The 27,048-nt window shown below is 40.5% G+C and overlaps 1 long non-coding RNA gene across 2 annotated transcripts in view; it reads right to left on the reverse strand.

Annotated features, from left to right (window-relative positions):
- LOC145850372 (uncharacterized) overlaps positions 1-16,604 on the reverse strand; it is a 103,947-nt gene extending 87,343 nt beyond the window's left edge. Inside the window, exons 1-2 of one of the 2 annotated variants that reach the window (XR_014381609.1) lie at positions 16,392-16,604; positions 1,432-3,804 (exon numbers count right to left, since the gene is read on the reverse strand). This is a non-coding gene — a long non-coding RNA (uncharacterized LOC145850372). Of the gene's footprint in view, positions 1-1,431; positions 3,805-16,391 lie in introns of those variants that run through there. The other variant, XR_014381608.1, reaches the window with a different exon arrangement.
- Positions 16,605-27,048: the final 10,444 nt, after the last annotated feature.

The raw sequence follows: 27,048 nt of genomic DNA on the forward strand, positions 1-27,048 counted from the left end.
GAAAGAAAAAAATGGAGAATTCACATGAACGCGCATCTCCAGTGTCACTGTTCTCAGCCTGACCACTCACAAAATCTCCTGCTGTTTTTCGCCCAGAGACAGGAGAGACGTCATTCCACTTTCTGGTGCCTTCTGAGAGCCAATGGAAGCCTTAGAAAAAGTCACGTTACAGCAGAGATGCTGTATGTTCGATAGAGATGCCACAGAAGAAGAACAAATTGTCAGACAGGGCACTTCCTGTATGGAATCTTCTCAGGTTTTGGCCTGCCATATGAGTTCTGTTATACTCACAGACACCATTCAAACAGTTTTAGAAACTGTAGAGTGTTTTCTATCCAAATCTACTAATTATATGCATATTCTTGTTTCTGGGCAAGAGTAGTAACCAGTTTAAATCGGGTATGTTTTTTATCCGGCTGTGCAAATACTGCCCCCTAGCCCCAACAGGTTAAGGTTTCGAGGCTGACATTTGGCAACTCGAACCTTCAGCTCCCTCCACAGATTTTCTATGGGATTAAGGTCTGGAGACATGCTAGGCCACTCCAGGACCTTAATGTGCTTCTTCTTGAGCCACTCCTTTGTTGCCTTGGCCGTGTGTTTTGGGTCATTGTCATGCTGGAATACCCATCCACGACCCATTTTCAATGCCCTGGCTGAGGGAAGGAGGTTCTCACCCAAGATTTGACAGTACATTGCCCCGTCAAATGATGTGGTGAAGTTGTCCTGTCCCCTTAGCATAAAAACACCCCCAAAGCATAATGTTTCCACCTCCATGTTTGACGGTGGTGTTCTTGGGGTCATAGGCAGCATTCCTCCTCCTCCAAACACGGCGAGTTGAGTTGATGCCAAAGAGCTCCATTTTGGTCTCATCTGACCACAACACTTTCACCAGCTGTCCTCTGAGTCATTCAGATGTTCATTGGCAAACTTCTGACAGGCATGTATAAGTATTCTTGAGCAGGGGGACCTTGCGGGCGCTGCAGGATTTCAGTCCTTCACGGCGTGGTGTGTTACCAATTGTTTTCTTGATGACTATGGTCCCAGCTGCCTTGAGATCATTGACAAGATCCTCCCGTGTAGTTCTGGGCTGATTCCTCACCGTTCTCATGATCATTGCAACTTCACGAGGTGAGATCTTGCATGGAGCCCCAGGCCGAGGGATATTGACAGTTCTTTTGTGTTTCTTCCATTTGCGAATAATCGCACCAAATGTTGTCACCTTCTCACCAAGCTCCTTGGCGATGGTCTTGTAGCCCATTCCAACCTTGTGTAGGTCTGCAATCTTGTCCCTGACATCCTTGGAGAGCTCTTTGGTCTTGGCCATGGTGGAGAGTTTGGAATCTGATTGATTGATTGAATCTGTGGACAGGTGTCTTTTATACAGGTAACAAGCTGCGGTTAGGAGCACTCCCTTTAAAAGTGTGCTCCTAATCTCAGCTCGTTACCTGTATAAAAGACACCTGGGAGCCAGAAATCTTTCTGATTGAGAGGGGGTCAAATACTTATTTCCCTCATTAAAATGCAAATCAATTTATAACATCTTTGACATGCATTTTTCTCTATTTTTTTGTTATTCTGTCTCTCACTGTTCAAATAAACCTACCATTAAAAGTATAGACTGATCATTTCATTGTCAGTAGGCAAACATACAAAATCAGCAGGGGATCGAATACTTTTTCCCCCCACTGTATATGCCGCAAATAAGGTCTGAGGTTAACACAGGCTTGGGATATCTTATATGTTTTATTCTTTGAGATATTATCAGTCAGTTAACATCCTTTATGAATTATGAAGCCTTTGTGTGCTCAAAATACAGTGCCCTCAGTAATTATTGGGACAATGAAGCTTTTTTATTTATTTTGACTCTATACTCCAAAAGTTTGGATTTTAAATTAAACAATGACTATGAGGTTTAAGAGCAGATTGTCAGCTTTAATGAGGGTATTTTCATCCATATCAGGTTAACCGTTTAGAAATTACAACACTTTTTGTATATAATCCCCCCATTTTAGGGGAGCAAAAGTATTGGGACAAATTCACATACAGTACCAGTCAAAAGTTGGGACACAGAGAATGCCAAGGGTGTACAAAGCTGTCCTCAAGGCAAAGGGTGGCTACTTTGAATAATCTAAAATCTTTCTGAGTTGTTTAACACTTTTTGGGTTACTACATGATTCCATATGTGCTATTTCATATGGTTGATTTCTTCACAATTATTCTACAATGTAGAAAATAGTAAAAATAAAGAAAAATCCTTGAATGAGAAGGTATGTCCAAACATTTGAGTTGTACTGTACATGTACACATGCATGCATGCACACACACACAGGCACACACTTCCCTCTCGGGATAATAACCTGTTAACAACTCCCCTAACCCCACCCCTCGTTTCCAGCCTCACAGACTCAGCCAGTCCTACCCAGCAGAAAACCCTACCCTGTTTGACTCCAGCTCAACCATGCCACCACCACAGCAAGACAATTCTTCGGTAGGGAAAATAACTTTCAGATTCATTCCCCGAGTCAAATCTGAAAGTAAAATGAGATGCCTATGGCTAGTCAGGCAGAGGGAGGAAAGAGAGGGAGAATAATATATCTAGCTACCTGGCCAGCGAACAGAGGGCAGGAGGGAGAAACAAAACAGGACCCCACTTACATACCAATTTATAAATCCCTCTTTCATGCATAACTTCGTTTACATCCCAACTGGCACCCTATTTCCTATTTGTTTTCTTTGGTTAAAAGCAGTGCACTTGCTCTGGTTAAAAGCAGAGCACTTCATAGGGAATAGTGTGCATTTTTGGAAGGGCCCCTAACCTCCAGGAGACTATATGCTAAACTTACCGTGCACTCTTAGAAGTAAAGGTGCCTGGAATAACCTTTTGGGTTGCCACACCGGCAGAACCTTTCCAATTGAAAAGGATCCTTGAGTAACCCCTCAAAAAAGGCTTTTGAGGAACCCCGGTGTAAAGGTTCAAACTGCAAACTAGCCGACAACAAAAGCTAGCTAGTTAGACCATGGGAAAACTACGGCTCGCTCTTGCGCAGTGACCTGTTGGCCTTCAAGAAGGCAGAATTTTGTTAAAATGGTCCCACTCATTAAGTCAAAATGTGATTGGTCGATTCCACTGTCACTCCAAAAATGTTGCCCTAATACAGTTGAATGGCAGATGCCTTTATCTGGCTTCTGATGGCCTAGCCAATGGCTGACTTTGCTTGCCAGATTTATCTCTCCTGAGACCAGCAATGAAAAATCCTGATTGGTTACTTTTTTTAATCTTTTGTGTTAACCCTTTCCTTTTCAACAAAAACTGAAGAGATTAAATCAGAACATAATTTTAAATAAAATAATAATATAATCATAATTTCTATAAATCCTTAGCCCTTCTCTGAAGGTGTAGAAGGCCCATTGTTCCACTCTGTGCTCTATTTTTACCTTAGCATGAATTTTATCTGTATTTCTGTAAGTTGTCCTGAAATGTGAAGACAGAAATACTGGACAGTTTTTATAATGGTGGTGATTTGACAAAATTACAATCATGTCTTGAATTGGACTTGCATTTTTCTGGTCTCGGTCTTGACCCTGTCTCGTACCCCTTGTCCCCCATCCCGGTCTCGGTCTTGACTCGGACTCGATATGTTCCTGTCTTGGTCTTGAATCGGTCTTGGTTTAGGTGGTCTCAAACACACCCCTGCTACGAAGCAAGTGACAAATAACATTTGATTTGATGTGATGTGAGAGTGAGTGCCTGTCAGGCAGACTGAGTCTGCATCCAAAATGGCACCCTACTCCCTACGTAGTGCACTAGAAAGAGAGAAAGAGAGAAGGAGAGAGAGCAAGGGTGAAAAAAATAAGCCATTGTGAACTACGGTTGATGAGTCTATTGGCTGCAGTTCATCATCTGGTCAATAAAAAGGTCATGGGTCGACATGTGCAGTGTCACATTAATGACTGTACCTAGTAAACGACACTGCATGAGTGCCAAATGCCCTCCTATTACCTTTATAGTGCACTAGTTTTGACCAGAGCCCTATGAGTCCTGGTAAAAAATAGTGACCTATAATGGAATTAGGGTGCCATTTGGGAAGCAGTAAAGGATACTCTCTGAGGGGTCATATCTCTCTTGTCTGTCACAACATCATTCTATAGTTTGATGCTCTAGAGATATTACACTGTAACCATCAATCTTACCCTGACAGGCATTTATCACCCTCTCTGTCTTTCTCATTTCTCTCGCTCATCTCTCTCTCTCTCTCTCTCTCTCTCTGGGCTTCAAATATCTCTTCTTACTTTACAGTTTCTCTTTGGCATATACTGTAATCAACAGCGACTCTTCAGAAGTGAAATATTTTCCAGTCAACATGAACATTCAATTATCATATGACAAATTCCTCATTGACAGCTATGTACTAGCTTCAAGGTCTGTTTCTCCAACCGTTGTATGTTAACTGTCCTCCTTACATCACACACTCCATCCATCAATCATTTCTGGATCGTTTGATAAATAATGTTTCCCACACAAAAAATAAAAGCCTCTTCCTTCAAGGTAATAATGATGATCATTAGAGCAACCCAATCAAAGCTAAAGTCCTTCCATTTTGAGTCCTTTATACTGGTTTCCTAACCTGGTCCCAGATATGTTTGTTCTCTTGCCAACTCCATTGTTTGGCATGAAAATAAGTGACAATGAGTTGGCATGATGGTACACACAGATTTTCCCATATGGCCCAAATACAGATGGGGATGACAAGACAGCGTTGATTCCCTGTGGCTCAGTTGGTAGAGTATGGTGTTTGCAACGCCAGCATGGAGTGTGCAACACCAGGGTTGTGGGTTCGATTCCCACGGGGGGCCAGTACAAAAAAAAAAAATGCATGAAATGTATGCTCTGGATAAGAGTGTCTGCTAAATGACTAAAATGTAAAAATTATTTCTACCACTGTCTGTCCTGAGAGTTGTCTGGACTTTTCTGAGTATGTGTTAAAACAAGCAGGAAACACCATCATGAGGCGTTTCGTATTGGTAAGAACGATGAGACATGTCGGTGGCCAGACTGACTGACCTGTCTGATGAAGGAGGAAAATAAGTCACCCCTGAAAGAGCCTGGAGAGCTCCAGGGAACCACTGAGATCACCACACACTGTTCACCTCTGTACCCTCTACACACTCTGTTTGAGATCACCATTAATCTACCAAACACCCAATAGAGGCTGGTGAGGGGAAGATGGCCCCTAGTAGTGGCTGAAGTAAAATTAGTGGAACGCTATCAAACCATTGCATTCATTCACCAGCCACAACTGCCACCGCATTTTCTCAGACACACTGGCCAACTACGCACTCATCAGCAATCCCTCAAGGTCAAAGATGATCTCTTGATTCTGGGGGGGTCGTACACACTCTGAAAACAACAAGGTCTGTTCAATACAAACCAAAATGTAACAGAAGACCACGTGTGCTGTGAAGCCATGCTGTGCTGTGTGCGACAACTTTTCTATGAAAACAACCGTGAGTGTGGTTATGCGTTCTTTCACCTTTCAACGTTGTGATGGGTTAGCTGCAGCTAAATGCTAAAATAATCACTGCCACCAAATGCTAAAATAATCACTGCCACCCCTGCCGATGCTACCTCTACCTTCTCTCGTTGTCTTAAAGTGGCAAGAGACTTGGGAGACTTGAACAAATTCTCCTAGAAATGTGAGTTATAGATCTACTTGAAAGCAAGTCTAAGAATTGGTAGATCTGTTCTATGTGCACTATTTCTATGCTTCACGTTCTCAAGTTTTGTTTTTCCATCTTTTACCTTCGGTTTTTACACCAGCTTCAAACAGCTGAAACAACAATATTTTTGGTAATGGAAAATATTTCACAGCGGATTAGATGGTACAATGATTCTCTACACTATACTAGCTTATTTTGTCACATAAACTGAAATTAGGCAAACTATTAGCGTTTTAGCAACCAGGAAATGGCAGAGCAATTTCTGCATTGTGTAACTTTAATGGCTGGTTTGAAGCATAGTAAATCACTTTCATCTGACAAAAATGGATGCATTCACCATCGCCATTAGACACTGTCTACGTCCCAAATTGCACCATATTCCCAATGTAGTGCACTACTTTTGATCAGGTCCCATTGGGTTCACATAGGGCTCCAGACAAAAGTAGTGCACCATGTAGGGAATACGGTGCCATTTCAAACAGCCCCAATTTAGAATACATCCAGGAAGCTAGAAATAACATAATTTATCAACAGGAAGAGATGTCGTCTAAAACAAGAACACCTGGAAGATGGTGAGTGATCTAATTTGAAGCCAATACAGTAAAACTAGTAGGTGAATGAAAGAAAAACAGCATTTAAATACTGGAGATCAAGGAAGGCCTCGGAAATGCATTAAAAACTGTCATTAAGGATAGATGGCCAAGTCAGTGGGTAAATGCATCTAAAATGCTAGTAACTGAAGTGTTGCTGGTTTGAAAAAAAATCTGTCAATGTACCCTTGAGCCAGGCACTTTACCCTAATTTGTTCCAAGGGTGCCATACTACTATGGCTGACCCTGATAAACAACACATTTCACTGCACTTATCTGGTGTATGTGACTAGAGCCCGGGATCTGGTTAAAAGTAGTGCACTATATAGGGAATAAAGTGCCATTTGGGACGCAACTGGTGTATCAATATGCCTGTGTGTTTGTATGCATGGAAAGCTCATTTTAGATAGGGCGGGAAAACAAAATGAATGCCGGGGAGAGACTCAAAGAATCAAACACATACACACCAATATCTGCTCACTAACAGGTTGTGGACTTGGACTATCACTTCTAAAAATGTGCCTAAATTCCTCAATATCACCTAAATTCAAATAAGTTCCAAAAAGTACATGAAGGAAAACATTAAATGACGCAAGTACAGTCCCCTGGACCATTCAGCTTCAATTTGTGTCTCGATTCTCAAAACTGGGCGGGTAACCTTGTAGTCTCTTACTTTGAAAGTTCTCCCTCACTCTCTCCATCTCAACATCACCATTGAAATCTTCACTTCTCTCTTTATTATTTTTGTGCTGAGAAAGGAGATGTGACATAACAGGGCCAAATATCTTACAACCTGTTTCATTCCGCCTGTTCACCCTACCTCTGCAAAATACATTTCACTAATTTTTCAGATGGAAGATACAAAGACGTTCCATCATTATAGAAGGTCACTGTTGGCACCCCATCAATTGTCAGATTTTTTTTATATATATGCATGAAACACATTTATTACAAACAGCTCTCACAGAGGGGAAGGATATGAGAACCATGATGAATCACAAAGTCATCAGGTACAGAGAGAAAGAGAGAGGGAGGGGGAGAGAGAAAGAAAAGAGGGAGAGTGAGAGAAAGAGATAGAGAGAGAGATGGGTCAGCATGATGTGGAAGATAAAGTGACAGGGTTTATGTATCTACTCCAACATTTAGAATGGTAACGGTCTATAGTAACCCAGGCTAAATATAATTATAGCATGAAAAAAAACAAACACACAAACTATCTATCTTGCAGATTCACAGATGACTGGTACAAACACATTTTCAAACAGGTTGCATTTGTTTGATTTTACAAGAGAACCCGAGGGAGTCATAATATGCATTAATAAGAACAGAACATATATGAAAGCCAAACACAGCATATGGTCTTATTGAACATTCAAAAGATGCAGTGTGATAAGTTGTGCACAGTGGCCAAGATCCAATAGACTGCCTCTGCACTGGGTGAACTACCAATATAATATCCGTAGGTAGGTAGCCTGTAGCACCAACTTTATTTTGCATCCCAAATGTCACCCTATTCACTTTATAGTCCACTACTTTTGACCAGGGCCCTTTGGGACACAGGCTATCCCCTCTATTTTACCTGTTAGAAGTTTTAACTCTTTGGTTAAAAGAGACAGGCATTTCTCTCATGCTCGTGTGAACAGGCACCTTTGTGTTATGTGTCTTTTGGGTTCCTCTTTAAGTTCTTGTTTTTAAGGGTGCTAGCATGCCAACTGCAGATCATCACCAAGCTTAAGACCTTACCACTTCCTCAGTACTGCGGGTAGTTTGCATCCTGCTTCTGAGCTGCTGAGGCTTGATGCAATCAGTGTGAGATTAAAGGCAGTGCAGAGAGCATGTGGGAGGAAGTACTGTTTGTTTGGTTTTTACTTGGTCAGAACAGAACAGGAACAATAACATAGCAACAACACAGCTGTGATGAAGCCTTTATCTGTATGCACTTCAGCCTAGTCCTTATGTAATGTGGATCATTTTGCTTGTTTAACAGTATAGCTTCCTCAATCACAAGTACACTATTGGGATTAATCTTGCGTCTTCTGCCTCACAAACACACATGACCGCCCTCTTGACAACATCTTACCCAGCTATGATACTGGAAAAAATACAATTCCATGCTGTGGGTGGAGGCATTTCAAGCTGAAGGTTCAGGTTACCAAGACAACTCGTCGTTACACCTTCAAAATATTAGCGTACAGAATGGGAGATGGAAGGAGCATTATTTGGAACATTTCTGCCCAGTCAGTCTATGGCACAGAGTCCATGAGCAACTACAAAAAAAAACAATTAGGTGTTTCTGTGAGTCTAAGACCACTGAAATAGTGAACATGGTGCCATTGGCCCAGCAGAACTCAGTCAATATGGTAAAAATCCGGACACAAATTAGCCTGGATTCGGCACAGACCTCTCTCTCTCCCAACAGATGGGACCCAATTAGCCAGCTGACTCCAGGAGAAACACTTGGGCAGCCAGCCACATGGAGCCTAGAGCCAGGATGCAAATTAATAGAGGGGGGAGGGGATGAAGAGAGGAGGAAAGAGAGCACCTGAGAAAGCCATCTTTGGAAAGTAGAAATTAATTAGGGGGACAGCAGAGGTGGAGGAGTAGTTTTGTAAAACGTAACAAAGAGAAAGAGAGCGAGAGAGGGGAGAGAGAGCGAGCGAGAGGTGGGTGATGAGAAAGAGAGAAAGAGAGGTGAAAGTGTTGTATTGAAGACAGGAGAGGAGAAGCAAGAGGAGGAGGAGGAGAGAAAGTGAGGATGGATGGATCCCAGGAGATCTTAGACAAACACACACCTGAAGGGTGTTAATGTAGAAGAATGTATGATTGTAATAACTCCCGGCATTGAATCTTTCTCTATTTATTCATAAGATTATCCAACTGTAAAATCAACAGAGGCATATTAATTTTGAAACCCATATGTAGTTAGTATTCTATAATTGTCAAATTTCCTCCTTCCAACCCATTGATTCAATTAGTGTGGGTGTCAATCACTGATCCATTTAAAGTGGAGAAAAATACAAAAAGGTACTCCCACTGCCTCAGCTACTATGTATTGTCATGTTTTCACACAAAACGTATAGCTGCATCTTGTCTTTAGAAAGGCCACTAGGCAAAAATATTGACCAAATTGCCATGTCCACTTTTGTGAACATACACAAATACAGACCAGCATCATACTTGTCTCACAGCCTTTAAATGTTTTATTGGAAAAAACTTGCGAACACAGTTAAGAAAGATGCATACCTATTCATGTTTACCTAAAGAAACTAAAATGAACTAAAATTCCACATCTTTGCATTTTCAGCGACACCTCCCAAACTGGATCATCAAACACCTGTCAGGTGGATGCAGCTTCAGTCACATCTAGAGGAAAGCTTTAACCTTTTCTGACGCCACAATCACAGCTTTCAGACTGATTTCAAATGTCTCTCCCACTCACCTTAAAAGCAGGTAGAAAACCTCCCCAAAATAACCTGCCATAGAGCATTAAACTCCAAATGACAATTTTCAAAGCCTCAGATCTGTCAAAAGCTCTCCTCTCTCGTCCTCTGTCTCTCTTCTTATTTTCTCTTCCTCTCTCAACATCAAGGCGGTATTTACTTTGTTGCTATCCCCAGAATCATTCTCCGAAAGCAGCACAAAACCTTACTTAAAATAGTAGAACATTGACAAATCAGATGAAATAAAACACAACGTAAACACAACTGTAGCTAAATTTGTTGAAGCTTAACCAAGCTACTGGGTGATCATTCACAGAAAACTGTGGTTTAAATGAAAGGGAGAGACTTAAAGAAACATTATATTGTATCTTCACCTAATACCTAACTGGAGTGGATCTTTAGAGGGGAAATCTGCGATTGGAAATACAACAAAATGGTCATCACACCCCTTGTTTTGATAAACAGCCGAGGGATGGGGCTAAATAAATGTTGAAACTGAAATTCTCCATAAAAATGTGGCCTCTCTCTGCCATGTCTGGGTCTCCAAGACATCTGGTTTTTAAAACCACCTCTTGTTCTGCTGTCCTTGTCACTTCGGATTATGCTTACAAGTCAATTCCCTCCATGGTTCTTATATACAGTTTGTAGGAGTATCCTTTACTGTTTAACCTCTATTTTAGGACCCCTGTAGGTATCAAAAAAATTATTTCAAAATGATTTGATGAAATATAGAAACACATTGAATAGCACGTTCATAAATGGCAGAAACACATAATAAGGAATAAGGTTTTGAAGTGTCTGTCCTATATCTAGGAGACATTTTAACCTGTACTGAGTTACCTTCAGACAAGTCGTAGAACAAAACGGAGAACACCATCGTGTTCGTGAGAGTCTCATCTTGCCATAGAGGGGTCATATTATTTTGGACGCTACAGACGTTTTCGTGAAAAGACAGATTTTCAGGGTGTCTCCTGGTCTGACAAACAGCCCTGTAGCTCTGCCACTTTCCACCGCAGATGTGGAAGGCCGACATAGGCGGATGGGGTGGATTGAGTCCATACAAAAATACAGATATCTCTAGCTTAAACAGGCTTTCAATTATTCAGTATTATCTTTTTCAAAGCAGTTCAGACTAAAAGCCATGAAAGCCAAGCTCAAGGCTGCCCAAATAGGCCTACAGAAGGCTAGAATACTACCAATCCCAAACCACAGTATTCCTGATATTTACAATATAATATGTTAAAGCATCTTTTATCTCAAAATGCACATATCACTCAGTATGCATATCAATAAATTATAGGAAAATAAAAACTGTGTGTGCGGGTGTGGTTTTACTATCCTTGCGGGTATCAGAGGTCCTAAATAAGTGGTTACAACTAGCATTAGGGGTTTGGAGTTAAGGTTAGGTTAAAGGTTAGGGTAAATAGGATTTTTTATGGGAATAAATGTTTTGGCCTCCATAAGGATAACAAAACAAATGTGTGTGTTGGTGATGTGCGAGAGAAAACAATACAAAAAAGAAATCTACAAATGTATCATTCTTGTGCAATTTATATCTATAGGCTGCATATATTTTTTTTTCTCTCATAATTTATCTGCCATTAGTGTGTAAGCCTAAACTTTAGGGCCTAACTTTACAAACGGCAAATAGCCTATACACCAATCACCAAATGCTTTTGGAAACCGGTAGAAAAAGTTACTGATGAGCCACTGAGGCAAAGAGGACAATGTCGAAGTTTAATTCAATAAGACAAAAGCTGCGAAATGGAGAGTTGAAAATAAAGACAAGGGATGAGGATGGTGATAGCAGTGCCTACACTCTTAGAGAATATAAATTTTTTAACACATCCGCGTGTCTAGTTAGGGAGGACATGTTGACCGAACATGATGTGTACATTGTGAATTAATTCCTGCAATTAATGTTAAAAGCTGACAACCATACAACTCACTCAAGATGTGTTAGATTATTGACCAATCATATTGCTGATCCGAAGTCATCGTGGATCTACACTCTAAGAACAGATGTATTAAAAAATACATGTTGTGTTATTTTAACACAATCATCATTTTGGCACATTTAACACATGATTTTTGTAAATTTTTCAACACAATGTTAAAGTAATACAATATGTCATCCCTAACAAAACACACGGATGTGTTAAAAAATGTGTTGTTTTTTTACACATAGTGTGTTGTAATCCACTTTAACATTCTGTAAATTTAACGCAGTGAGTGCTCCATATACAAAATCTTACATTCTGTACATGCAAAATATCCTTCATGAAAGACTTCAAACATTTTAGTGCCAGTTAGATATGCAGTCCAGGGAAATTAACTCAGACAATTTTATAGATGAGATACAGGAGAACAGACTCGGTAAGGTTGCCATTTATTCCTTGTCAGAGGTAAACATAAAAAATCTATCATACACCAGGTAAAATGGTAAAACACTTCCACTGACAGGTGGCCAAAAATATCTAACTGAAAGCCACGCCACCACTAAGCCACACCTCCAATTGAATAAACTTCTACCATAGACCAGTTAAACTGGTACAACACTTCTACTCACAGGTGGCCAAGGAGCGATAACTAAAAGCCAAGCCCTCACTAAGCCACATCTCCAAAATAATTTCCCAGTGTGCCTTGCCTTTTCGAGGGAATTGTAGTATTACCACCCATGACTGTATTTGTTAGTGATACAGATATGGTTATTGAATTTGCTTCTCTTCAGGCCTGTGGTTATCACCAATTAAGTTTCTAGGTGAGTGGTTTCATTCAAATCTTGTATGGCCTTACTTTAAAAACTAAATTATCCTATACAGTGGCCTGAAACTATTGGTTCTACAGGCTACATCTGGTCTGCAAGTAGCATTGGAAAACTCTAGTATCTTTCCTGGAAAATGTGGTTGAAGGAGTCCAGGTTTCCTGCATATTCCCTCCAGTTTCCATGAAGCTTTCAACTGGGATATCTAAATATCCTGGGAATTTTGGGAACATTACCAGATTTTTGCAAACCTGCCTGCAAGTCACATTATGCAAAGTGATGTATAATTCCTATTGGAATCCAGCCAACAGTTGGGATTTTTATTCCCCTGCAACCTGCATTCAGAATGACTGCCAGGGTTAGGAACATTGGGTAGAGACTACGCATTCCATTTAGACTGGAAGAACGATTCCAGTAACAAACGCAAAAACTAACTGATTGGATTAGTTTAGAAAAATGTATTTTATTTATCTTAGTGTAGCATAAGATTAATGCCTCAAACAATGTACATGCAAAAACACAGATATAAAAACATTTTTTCTAAATCAACCTGCAGTAGAACATGCTGGGAAATATGATAATGATAACGGTTATGGTAGAAATTTGCTTAAATGTCCTAACTTCTTGAAAACGCGTCTGAGACACATTATATTTTTATAAATCAAGGCTAAAATGTTGCCGTGTCCGCTCTGCATTAGCCTCAAATGTACACCTTATTCAGATAAAGAGTACATTTACCTTGTTTCATGTTTCATATTCCTTCTGCTGGCTGAGGCTCACTGCAGGTTTTCAGTTGTCACTTCACTTTTCAAGATGTGTGAATGCCAGGGTGTGAGGCCACAGCATAGATACATGATGACTTCGGATCCACAATTCGATTGGTCAATAATATAACATCTAGGGTGTGTTGTATGTTTTTCAGCTTTTAACACATTATTTGCAGGAATTGACACAAAATGTGTGGAAAAATGTACACAAAATGTACACAAATCACAGTGACTAAATGACTGAAATGTTATTGTGTTTAAAGTAACACATGCCGTCCAAAGCTAGACACAAGGATGTGTTAAAAAATGTAATACCAACTCTAAGAGTGTATGTTATGTGTGATGATTGTGATGCGTTATGCAAATTCGACAGTCACAAGACAGGACTTCAAATAGGCCTATGGCATGTCACGTGAACTGTAGCCTACTGTTCAGATGGGTTAAATGGAAATTGAAATGTGGACACTGACTGTAGGTCTACAACCTATTGTATTTTTTCCCCAGTCCATAAACGTCTTTGCTCCCCGAAATAAGCAGAGACCACAGAGAACTTAACTGATGTCAACTAAATTGAAGCATTAATTCTATCATTTATGACATTATTCTGGTGAACAAGAGTTAATTTAGTTTTCTATGGCAACATATAATGACAGAAGAGAAGCTGCATGTATCTAATTATAGACAAGTTGGCTAACAAATAGCCTCAAAAAATGTCAGAGATTATAAGCAGAAACATATAAATTAGGGAAAATCCTCAGATTTTCACTTTATCACATACAGTGCATTCGGAAAGTATTCAGACCCCTTGACTTTTTCCACATTTTGTTTCGATGCAGCATTATTCTAAAATGTATTAACAAAAAAAATATATAATCAATCTACACACAATACCCCATAATAACAAATCAAAAACAGGTTTTCAGACATTTTAGCACATTTATTAAAAATAAAAAAACACAGAAATACCATATTTATATAAGTATTCAAACACTTTTCTATGAGACTCGAAATTGGGCGCAGGTACCCATTTCCATTGATCGTCCTTGAGATGTTTCTACAACTTCATTGGAGTCCATCTGTGTTAAATGCAATTGATTGGACATGATTTGGAAAGGCACCCACATGTATATATAAGGTCTAACAGTTGACAGTGCATGTCAAAGCAAAAACCAAAGCATGAGGTCAAAGGAATTGTCCGTAGAGCTCGGAGACAGGCTTGCGTCGAGGGTATTAAAAATGTAGGGTACTAACAATGTTCTGCAGCATTGAAGGTCCCCAAGAACACAGTGGCCTCCATAATTATTAAATGGAAGCAGTTTGGAACCACCAAGACTCTTCCTAGAGCTGTCCACCCGGCCAAACTGAGCAATCGGGGGAGAAGGGCCTTTGTCAGGGAGGGGACCAAAAACCCAATGGTCACTCTGACAGAGCTCCAGAGTTCCTCTGTGGAGATGGGAGAACCTTCCAGAAGGACAACCATCTCTGCAGCACTCCACCAATCAGGCCTTTGTAGTTGAGTGGCCAGACGGAAGCCACTCCTCAGTAAAAGGCACATGACAGCCCGCTTGGAGTTTGCCAAAAGGCACCTAAAGGACTCTCAGACCATAATAAACAAGATTCTCGGGTCTGATGAAACCAAGATTTAACTCTTTAGCCTGAATGCCAAGCGTCACATCTGGAGGAAACCTGGTACCATCCCTATGGTGGTGGCAGTATCATGCTGTGGGGATGTTTTTCAGTGGCAGGGACTGGGAGACTAGTTAGGATCAGGGGAAAGATGATCAGAGCAAAGTACAGAGAGTTCCTTGATGAAAACCTGCTCCTGAGCGCTCAGGACCTCAGACTGGGGTGAAGGTTCACCTTCCAACAGGACAATGACCCTAAGCACATGGCCAACAAGTCTCTGAAAGTCCTTGAGTAGCCCAACCAGAGCCCAGACTTGACCCTTATCTAACATTTCTGGAGAGACCTGAACACAGCTGTGCAGCGACGTTCCCCATCCAACCTGACAGAACTTGAGAGGATCTGCAGAGAAGAATGGGAGAAACTCCCCAAATACAAGTGTGCCAAGCTTGTAGGGTCATACTCAAGAAGACTCAAGGCTGTAATCGCTCCCAACAGTGCTTCAAGAAGTACTGAGTAAAGGGTCGGAATACTTATGTAAATGTTTATTTTCAGTTTTTATTTCTTAATTTCTTTGGTATTATGGGTATTGTGTGTAGATTGATGAGAGAGAAAAAAACAATTTAATACATTTTAGAAGAAGGCTGTAACATAAAATGTGGAAGTCAAGGGGTCTGAATACCTTTCGAATGCACTGTATAGGCCTAGTCAGGCAGTTGCTGATGGGTTATTAGCAATTGCGGGTGGGTTCGGGTGAACAAACAGCTGACCCTCGCACTTTAGTGTGTCTGTGTGTGTAAAGAAAGGAGTGTACGCTCTTTGCCCTCCAAAGACTAGATAAAAGTTAGAAACACTTAGGCCTACACATTGCAAGGGACAACATTCTTTCTCTTTTCTCTCTGTCTGCGAAATGAGGATATAGAGCGGAGTGGGCTCTGAAGTCAAATAGCATACAAGCAACTACAAAAAGACTGTAAATCAACTGCATAACACAATTACTACATCAAATTATGAACAGGGTAGAACATTCGAATTAGTTGTTAGCGTTCTAAAAAAACGATTGATTTAGTTTCATTTTGACCTCACCTATCAATGCATTGCATTATAAATGTATTAGCAAACAAAATTGAAATCTACGCCAAAAAACGTAAAGTTTGACATCTAGGCTAAATTATTTGTGGAAAAAAATAAAGATGTCTGTCCATCAGAGAGCAATCAATGTTTTATTTTGCAATCGGTCTGATGGTTAACATTTCCTTTAACATTATTATCGGAGAAAGGACAACGCACCAAGCCAACAGAGCGCTGCAGCCTCGAGACAGAGCATATGATATTTATTCCTAACATTGTCTCACCTAGCCTAATGTTGATAGCCTGCGCATTGCAACATTTGTAACATATCCGATAAATAAGTTTATATTGTTTACAGAATCAATATTGCCTACCATACATTACAATATGTACGACAACAATATAATCTCAATCTCACCTTTAATATCCGCTGTATGTCATGTATGCATTTAGTAGCCTACAGCAGCAATCCACATTCGGCTTCAGTGTCTGTTTGATAATTTTTTCTGTCTGTACCTGGGCTCTGTCTCCTCCGAACGAGCATAGACTAGACTGGACTGGCAGCGATTGCGAAATTCTGGCTCCGCGTTCCCCCTTGATCTAGGTGGACTAGGCAACTTCACGGAGTGGTGACAGCAAAGACCGTTTCGTATGTGGTTACCCAGCTAGCAGATTTGGATCCTTAGAAGTTGTGGGAACGTATGTTTTTGGTCTTACATTGTTTGTGGGAACGAAGCCATATGTTTCCTGACTGGTAAAACTGAATATTTCTTTTAACTTAACTTTTTTTTAAATGTTCTGGGAACAGAAGTGAAAAATTCACCTGTTCTGGGAATGTTTATTTTTAGGATACAGGGTGGTTCCTTGAACATTTTCCTGGGAGGTTTGAGAACGGAAATTATAAGCTATTTGGAAGGTGAATAACACTGCTAGTTTATTTTGAGTTAACTCTTTTTAACTTCAAGCACAGATAGAACACATGTAATTTCATTTCCTTAGGCATTAATAATGCCAAACACATTTATTTTGACACGGTATCTGAGAGATTCAAACCTATAATCTTCTGTTTTGTAGCCATGGAATTAGTCCACTGCTCCACCAGGATGGAGCTAGCATGCCATGTAAGATTAGTCTATTCAAACAGACCCCATTTCAGAGGAAACATGCACTCAGGTGTGGCAAATTAGTGGGCGCGGCCAACATACCTGAACACACTTAACAAGATAGATGACAGCGAGAGTTTTGTTCATACTGAGAACAGAATGTATTTGTTTTTAAATAACATTCATAGAATATTCTTTGAACGTTACAAAAATGTTCTTGTGGTTTTTATGGAAACCTTTCTTAATTTTCTCAGAACAGGTTGAGGACATGACTTTATATAGAACCATGAGGAAACCTGTAGGAAACGTTTTGCTAAAGTACTGAAATTCCCACAGAAGAACGTTGTTTCTTAACGTTCTTGGAGCAATTTGAGACCATTCCTAATGTCAAACCAGTTGTAAAACATTCCTAGATCATTACCAAATGTTAAATACATGTATCCATGTTTGAACTTTTAGGAAATGTTATGTTAAAGTAATGAAATACCAAGAAAATATTTAAAGTTCCTTAAATGTGCTGAGAATGTTCCAAAGCCAAGCAACTATCCTGCACCATTCCCGGAATGCTGTAGGAAGGTTGTATGCAAAATAGTGGCTGCTGGTGTGGAGGAGCTATAAGAGGACAGGCTGCAAGAAATGGAACAGAGTAAAACAATCCATTAATTCCATTCCAGCAATTACAATAAGCCCATGCTCCTGTAGTCCCTCCCATCAGCTTCCACTGATGCAAAATAACCATAGGACAACCACGCTCTCACCAAGCTCTAAGAAATATATGGTTCTCAGAACGTTATGTGCTAGCTGGGAACAATGTGGCGGTAGTCTTCCTACTAAACCAAATTAACACCCTCCCACCGCGCTATTCTCAATTTTAATAGATCGATCAACCTTCTGAAAGATTGATACGCCCTCTGATAGCCAATTACTGCTACTCGATCTACTTTATGACCAATACCGTTCTGTTTAATTCTTAGGTAATGTGAAAAAATTATATTTTAGTTCAGCACTTACGATGTGTAGCGAGAGCCACCTTGTGTGACACAAGGTAGGTGGTCCTTTGCCTGGCTTTTTATCAATGTTCTTCCCATTTGTCCGTTTCTTGTTTACAATGAATTTCTTTATTCTTGACTTCACTTTTTTATTTAAAAATTATAATATCTGACCTTCATCTAAGTGAGACAATGGTTCAGTCAGAGCCTATGATATATTTCCTGCATAGGCATACTTTACATTCCTAGTAGTGAAACACTGTAACACTGGGTTGAGTGTGGAAAATTGTTTTAATTGGGATTCATTCTTAATAAAATAATTATAGCTGTGGGAATGATTGCCTGATGTGCTTGGAAATTAACCAACAAACATCCCCATGTGAGGTCCACTGCTGAACCCATGACATCACTCCCTCTGGACTTTCCTGTTCTTAACACTGCAGTGGAAAGCTGTTGTTTGATATATTTGCTTAAAATTATGAAGGATAATGTAATTTTAATGCATTGTGCTTCAATCAAGGCTATGTAATGGCCATCTACCCTGGAGCCTGTAAATGAGTGATGTTGTTGCAGGGGCTAAGGGAGTTTGGGACATATAATGGAAGATTGGCTTGTGTCCCAAATGGTATCTTATGCCTTATTTAGTGCATTATTTTGAGTCCAATGGGCCCTGGTGAACATTAGTGCACTATAAAGGAAATAGGGTACCATTTGGGATGCGACACTTATGGAAGATTGAGTTAATGAAAATGGATAGGGCTCTGAAATTATAATGTTGACTTTGTTACTCAAATTTAGTTGCTCCATAGGGATACCTAGCCGCAGTGGTTCACTAGATTACATAGTTGGCTTGGATAGGGCATGAAAAGGTGTGTGTGTGTGTGTGTGTGTGTGTGTGTGTGTGTGTGTGTGTGTGTGTGTGTGTGTGTGTGTGTGTGTGTGTGTGTGTGTCAGTGGAGGCTCCTCAGTTGTGGAAGGGGAGGACCATCCTCCTCAGTGAATTAAAAAAGTTATCATTTTTAGATAAAACTATACAAAAAATATTCACGTTACCAAATGTTTGATTAAAACACAATGCTTTGCAATGAAGGTCTACAGTAGCTTCAGCAGCACTCTGTAGGGTAGCACCATGGTGTAGCCAGAGGACAGCTACCTTCTGTCCTCCTCTGGGTACATTGACTTCAATACAAAACCTAGGAGGCTCATGGTTCGCACCCCCCTTCCATAGACTTACAAAGTAATTACGACAACTTTCGGAGGACGTCCTCCAACCTATCAGAGCTCTTGCAGCATGAACTGACATGTTGTCCACCCAATCGAAAGATCAGAGAATGATTTTAGTACGGAAAGCATAAGCTTCAGCTAGCTAGCACTGCAGTGTATAAAATATGGTGAGTAGTTGACTAAAAGAGAGAGAAAGACAATAGTTAATTTATTCCAAAATTAAGGAGAAGTGAGAGAGAGAGAGAGAGAGAGAGACAGAGAGATAGCTATATTTGGTTGTATATTTTTTTTAACTTTCACTTTCACTTAGCTAGTGAATGCGCTAGCTAGTTAAGCCTACTCAAACACCCGGGTCAAACAGAGAGGGATGCTAATTTAGCTAACTAGCTATGGCTATCCAACACTGGATCTCTTCCAAATCAAGGTAACCTTTTGGTTTTAGAAAATAAAGGAAAGCCGCACACTCTAAGAGCTCAGATGCAAAAATTTAATAACCAACGTTTCGACAGCGAAGCTGTCTTCATCAGGGTATCATCACAAACACTGCGAGATGAGTCATTTATATAGTGTCAAGAGACACAGGTGTTTGTAATCATGGCCAAGTATGGCCTAATATCATTGGTTAACTCAAATATTTTAAAAAATGGCATACAAAGAACATACAAAAAGACAAACAAATGGATAGCATACGATCATAGCATTTGTAGTCTAAAATGTATCTAACAAACAATTACAATGGCAAAATCACAATTATCACAAGAATGGCTTCAGATCAAAGTCTATGTTGAGACCGAAGGGAGCAAGGGTCTTTAAATTAAAGACCCAGGCAGCCTCTCGTTTTAACAATAAATTATCAAGGTCACCCCCTCTCCTCGGGAGGGTGACATGTTCGATGCCAATATAACGCAGAGACGAAATCGGATGGTTTGCTTCCAAAAAGTGGGCCGCAACTGGGTAAGTTAAGTTTTTGCACCTAATGGTGCTACGATGCTCTGAGATACGTACTTTTAATTCACGCTTTGTTTTACCCACATAATTTTTACCACAAGGACAAGTTATAAGATAAATAACTGCCTTAGTGGAACACGTAATAACACCTTTAATTGGGATAGATTTCCCTGTTTGGGGGTGTTTGAAGGATCTACATTTATAAGTGCCATTGCATTGAGCACAGCCATTACACTTGTAATTTCCATCCAGTATGGGCGCAAATAGACGTTGTTCAGGAATATCTTGGGGTGGTAAATCAGAGTGTACCAATTGGTCTCTGAGATTTCTTCCCCGCGAGAATACGACCAGGGGAAGATCAGAAAACACATTAACGAGACTATCATCATATTTCAGAATGTGCCAATGTTTGTGAACGATTCCTTTAATTTGTTCAGAGCACTTTGAATAGCGGGTAGTGAGAACGCAAGAATGCGTCTTTTTGCGAGACTGACCTTGAAAAAGGTCATGTCTCGTTTTGTTTTGAATTTTCTCAATGGCAATATTAATCTGATCATTGTTGTACCCCCTCTCCTTGAATTTATCCTGAGTCTCAGCCATATTTCTGTCGAAATCTGATTGTTTAATACAAATTCTTTTGATTCGACAGAATTGGCTGTAGGGCAAACTATTTTTCAAGGGAAGTGGGTGACAACTATCAGCCCTCAACAAACTTACTATCAGTAGGTTTCCTGAAAGATCAGTGTATAAAACATTATCTTCACACAAGATCAGAAGATCAAGAAAACTGATTTGACGTGTATCAGATTGCATAGTAAATCTCAAATGTTCAGAACAGGAGTTAAGAAAAGCATAAAACGCCTGGAGCAGTTCTGCATCACCCCTCCATAGAACAAAAATATCGTCAATATACCGTTTCCAAATAATGATGTTAGGCAAGAAAACATTTTTGAGAGGGTTGAGAATGGATTGTTTCTCCATGTAACCCACATACAAATTAGCATAGTTAGGAGCCATGGGGGATCCCATAGCAGTACCCTTCGTCTGAATAAAGAAATCATTTAGAAACATGAAATAGTTATGTGTGAGTACTATTTCAGCCAATGTTACAATGCAGGCACTGGAAGGTAGCTCATTAGGGTCACGTTGCCTTTTGGTTTTATTAATTTATTGCCACCGGACCCTCCGGTGTAACTGCTAAACTGCTTTCTGACAGTACACTGTACTGCATGATTGTAGTGGGTTTACTAACAGTGTTAGTTCTAGTAGCTATGTTGACTATGACGAAACCGCAATGTAGGCTGTGTGTAGCGGTTATCGTCATGATATGAAGGTTTGGCTTGGAAAGGTTTTTTGCCTGGTCACAGACAGGTGATGTGTTGTGCACTGAAGTCCACAAGCGAAGGGAAAAGGTGAGAGGATGAGAGCGAGTAGATACTTGCAAGAAGCAATTACATATACAATGAGCAAAGTGATCATGCTGTTTTTATGTGGCTGCTATGAAAGTGAACTGTTTGCATGTGATCAAGGGTGTATTCATTCCACCAATTCTGTAGAAAAAAAGTTTCTTAAACGCAAGCAAACAGAACTAAATGTGGATAAAAATACCTGAATTTGTCTAATAGAAACTCACATTTGCAACTGTTGGACTAATGATTATACCCTACATCAGCTAGATTCAAGCAAGAGTGTGCAAGGCAGTATTGAATGTGTCACTCACACTTTCACCTTGATAACTAAAAATTATTTTGACCTGTGAGCGTTCTTGTAAACTTTCATTCATAGGCTAGGTTGTAGCAACCTCATGATGGGTATAGGGAAAATTAGAGTATCATGTGGTTGCCTAAACCTATCGATAATACATTGACCTGGGTGAATGGAATATGAAAGACAGTCATCCAATATGCTGTAATAGAAATAAGGCCATGCTCAAAGCATTTTTTGTCATCCTCCCTCATCTTAAACAGCACTGACCGCTACTGGTGTGTGTGTATGTGTGTGTGTGTGTGTGTGTGTGTGTGTGTGTGTGTGTGTGTGTGTGTGTGTGTGTGTGTGTTTCGTGAATGCCTTTCGTGAACTAACACTCGCACTTGACTTTTTCCCCCCTTTACTACAGTGAGGGAAAAAAGTATTTGATCCCCTGCTGATTTTGTACATTTGCCCACTGACAAAGAAATGATCAGTCTATACTTTTAATGGTAGGTTTATTTGAACAGTGAGAGACAGAATAACAACAAAAAATCCAGGAAAACGCAAGTCAAAAATGTTAGAAATTGATTTGCATTTTAATGACGGAAATAAGTATTTGACCCCCTCTCAATCAGAAAGATTTCTGGCTCCCAGGTGTCTTTTATACAGGTAACGAGCTGAGATTAGGAGCACACTCTTAAAGGGAGTGCTCCTAATCTCAGTTTGTTACCTATATAAAAGACACCTGTCCACAGAAGCAATCAATCAATCAGATTCCAAACTCCCCACCATGGCCAAGACCAGAGCTCTCCAAGGATGTCAGGGACAAGATTGTAGACCTACACAAGGCTGGAATGGGCTACAAGACCATCGCCAAGCAGCTTGGTGAGAAGGTGACAACAGTTGGTGCGATTATTCGCAAATGGAAGAAACACAAAAGAACTGCCAATCTCCCTCGGCCTGGGGCTCCATGCAAGATCTCACCTTGTGGAGTTGCAATGATCATGAGAACGGTGAGGAATCAGCCCAGAACTATACGGGAGGATCTTCTCAAGGCAGCTGGGACCATAGTCACCAAGAAAACAATTGGTAACACACTACGCCGTGAAGGACTGAAATCCTGCAACGCCCGCAAGGTCCCCCTGCTTAAGAAAGCACATATACATGTCCGTCTGAAGTTTGCCAATGAACATCTGAATGATTCAGAGGACAACTGGGTGAAGGTGTTGTGGTCAGATGAGACCAAAATGGAGCTCTTTGGCATCAACTCAACTCGCTGTGTTTGGAGGAGGAGGAATGCAGCCTATGACCCCAAGAACACCATCCCCACCCTCAAACATGGAGGTGGAAACATTATGCTTTGGGGGTGTTTTTCTGCAAAGGGGACAGGACAACTTCACCGAATCAAAGGGACGATGGACGGGGCCATGTACCGTCAAATCTTGGGTGAGAACCTCTTTCCCTCAGCCAGGGCATTGAAAATGGGTCGTGGATGGGTATTCCAGCATGACAATGACCCAAAACACACGGCCAAGGCAACAAAGGTAGCTCAAGAAGAAGCACATTAAGGTCCTGGAGTGGCCTAGTCAGTCTCCAGACCTTAATCCCATAGAAAATCTGTGGAGGGAGCGAAGGTTTGAGTTGCCAAACGTCAGCCTCGAAACCTTAATGACTTGGAGAAGATCTGCAAAGAGGAGTGGGACAAAATCCCTCCTGAGATGTGTGCAAACCTGGTGGCCAACTACAAGAAACGTCTGACCTCTGTGATTGCCAACAAGGGTTTTGCCACCAAGTACTAAGTCATGTTTTGCGGAGGGGTCAAATACTTATTTCCCTCATTAAAATGCAAATCATTTTATAACATTTTTGACATGCGTTTTTCTGGATTTTTTTGTTGTTATTCTGTCTCTCACTGTTCAAATAAACTTACCATTAAAATGATAGACTGATCATTGATTTGTCAGTGGGCAAACATACAAAATCAGCAGGGGATCAAATTCCCTTTTTTCCCTGTAGATCAGGTTTTTCTGATAGAGCCTTTATTTTTTACACCATAATTTCTCATCTAATACATTTTTTCAAAACAAAACGATCCCACCATGTGAAACGAACAAATTATCTGTCGGCATTTGTCACGACATCGACGGAAGGTGGCACCCCTCCTCACCCGGGCGGCGCTCGGCGGTCGTCGTCGCCGGCCTACTAGCTGCCACCGATCCTCTGTTTCACTTTCTGTTGGTTAGGTCTAGGTTAGGCACGCACCTGTTTTGTATTAGTTGTTTAGTGGGGGGGAGGGGCTATTTAGTCTTGCTATGTAGGCTTGTTGTTTGTGCGTGATTATTTTACGTCAGGATGATTTTCGTCTGAGGAACAGGTGTTTCCCTCTGCCTGTGGTTTTGCAGAGTTTATTGTGGGCTGCGTCCCTACATTGTGTGTGGGCTGGTATTTTGGTCTTTTGTATTTTTCGCCCTGCCCTACCTAATTTTTGGGACAGAGTGGATACCTATTAAACGTGTGTCTCCTGCGCTTGACTTCACCCCTCCTGCTTCCTTGAGCCGCCTTGACAGCATTTATACAATTGTACCGAAACTTCCTGTTTCCATCACAGCTCTCGTGATTTGTTTTTATATGGTATGATTTTACTCGCATGAAAACTGTGGATGAAAACGTCGTTTATAACTCAGATATGTGAATGTCCCACCTATCTTCCTTAAGATGAATGCACTAACTGTATGTCACTCTGGATAAGAGTGTCTGTTAAATGACTCAAATATATATGTGGTAGCAGTAATTTTCATGATTCTGTTCCATCTTTTACACTCAAATTGCGCTACTGAGACTCGTGGCACCCATCTATATAAATCAACGTAATTTTTCCGCAAATAACCGAAACCACTGAAGCAATTCTTTATTCCAATCTCTCTTCCTTCGTCTCCCCTGTCTGTACCATAAAATAACACAACAATGTTGAGATGCAAGCAACCACAAATGTGTTCAGGTTCATCCACACAACCCCATCCTCATTTGCATCCTAAATGGCACCCTATTCCCTGTATATTGCACTTTGGGCCCTGGTAAAAAGTAGTGCACTACATAGGGAATATAGTGCCATTTAGGACGCAAGCCTCCTCATCCACCCACATGCTCTAGCTGTGCCGATGGTGATGAATTAAAACAACCACATGCACTGTGACATTCCAGTCAGATAGTCTGACATGCCAGTCTCCAGCCCAGTCCAACATCGTGACAATTATCTAGCCATTGCAGGCTTAGTTGGCATTCAGAGGATTCTTTCTCTCTTTATCTCTTTCTCTCTCTCTCTCTGTAAATCTCTCACTCTTCCTATTTTTCCTTATTTTTTCCTCGTGGCCCTCACACCGGCCAATTCCATATTTGGTGCACTACTTTTGGCTAGGGCCCAAAGAATAGGGTGCCATTTGGCCTACGACTATTATAGATAGATATTTCACCCATTTTCATTCATGGTTACCTGTCTTATTGCGCTGTAATGTCGAGTAATGTTGAGTTCCATGTAAGTCATACTTGAAAAGCACATTTGTCAAACTGTAATATCATAGTCATTTTGTGAGAATGTCCCTAGTGTGCATCGCAAACAACACCCTATCCCCTAAGGTATATCAGTGGCATTCAAAGTGGCCAAAATATAACAAATAAAATTAAAATAACAACTTATTTTAGGAACAAAACATTTAGTACAGATTATTGTATGGGACAATATACAAACGTTTCTGAGAAAGATAATTTGAAAAAGAAATTGTATTGAGTAAATCTATTTATAGGTTTCTTGAAATGAATTGAAGGTTATATGTTGATGTAAAAAATGAAAAGTCAAAATTCAGGCGATATAAATTGGGATCAACGCTGAAAAACGGAACACCGCACACTGTCCTATACACTGAAGGTACAACACATCAGGAACACTTTCCTAATTTTGAGTTGCACCCCCTTTTGCCCTCAGAACAGCCTCAATTCGTTGGGGACTTGGACTCTACAAGGTGTTGAAAGCATTCCACAGTGCCAATTTGGTTGGGTGTCTTTTGGGTGGTGGACCATTATTGATACACACAGGAAACTGTTGAGGGTGAAAAACTCAGCAGCGTTGCAATTCTTGACACTCAAATCTGTGCGCCTGGCACCTACTACCATACCCTGTTCAAAGGCACTTAAGTCTTTTGTCTTGCCCATTCACCCTCTGAATGACACACACACAATTCAGGTTTCAAATGCCCTGTCTTAGGTCAATTAGGATCACCACTTTATTTTAAGAATGTGAAATGTCAGAATAATAGTAGAGAGAATGATTTATTTCAGCTTTTATTTCTTTCATCACATTCCCAGTTTAACTTGGGTCAAACGTTTTGGGTAGCCTTCCACAAGCTTCTCACAATAAGTTGGGTGAATTTTGGCCCATTCCTCCTGACAGAGCTGGTATAACGGAGTCAGGTTTGTAGGCCTCCTTGCTCGCACACACTTTTTTGGAGCAGTGGCTTCTTCCTTGCTGAGTGGCCTTTCAGGTTATATCAATATAGGACTCGTTTTACTGTGGATATAGATACTTTTGTACCTGTTTCCTTCAGCATCTTCACAAGGTCTTTTGCTGTTGTTCTGGGATTGATTTGCACTTTTCGCACCAACGTACGTTCATCTCTAGGCGAGAGAACACGTCTCCTTCCTGAGAGGTATGACGACTGCGTGGTCCCATGGTGTTAATACTTGCGTACTATTGTTTGTACAGATGAACGTGGTACCTTCAGGCATTTGGAAATTTCTCCCAAGGATGAACCAGACTTGTGGAGGTTTACAATTTATTTTCTGAGGTCTTGGCTGATTTCTTTTGATTTCCCCATGATGTCAAGCAAAGAGGCACTGAGTTTGAAGGTAGGCCTTGAAATACATCCACAGGTACACCTCCAATTGACTCAAATGATGTCAAATAGCCTAGAAGCTTCTAAAGCCGTGACATAGTTAAAGGCACAGTCAGCTTAGTGTATGTAAACGTCTGACCCACTGGAATTGTGATACAGTGACTGATAAGTGAAATAATCTGTAAACAATTGTTGGAAAACTTACTTGTGTCGTGCACAAAGTAGATGTCCTAACC

This window comes from Salmo salar, chromosome 19, assembly GCF_965601325.2.
Source record: "Salmo salar chromosome 19, fSalSal1, whole genome shotgun sequence".
Classification (NCBI taxonomy): Eukaryota; Metazoa; Chordata; class Actinopteri; order Salmoniformes; family Salmonidae; genus Salmo; species Salmo salar.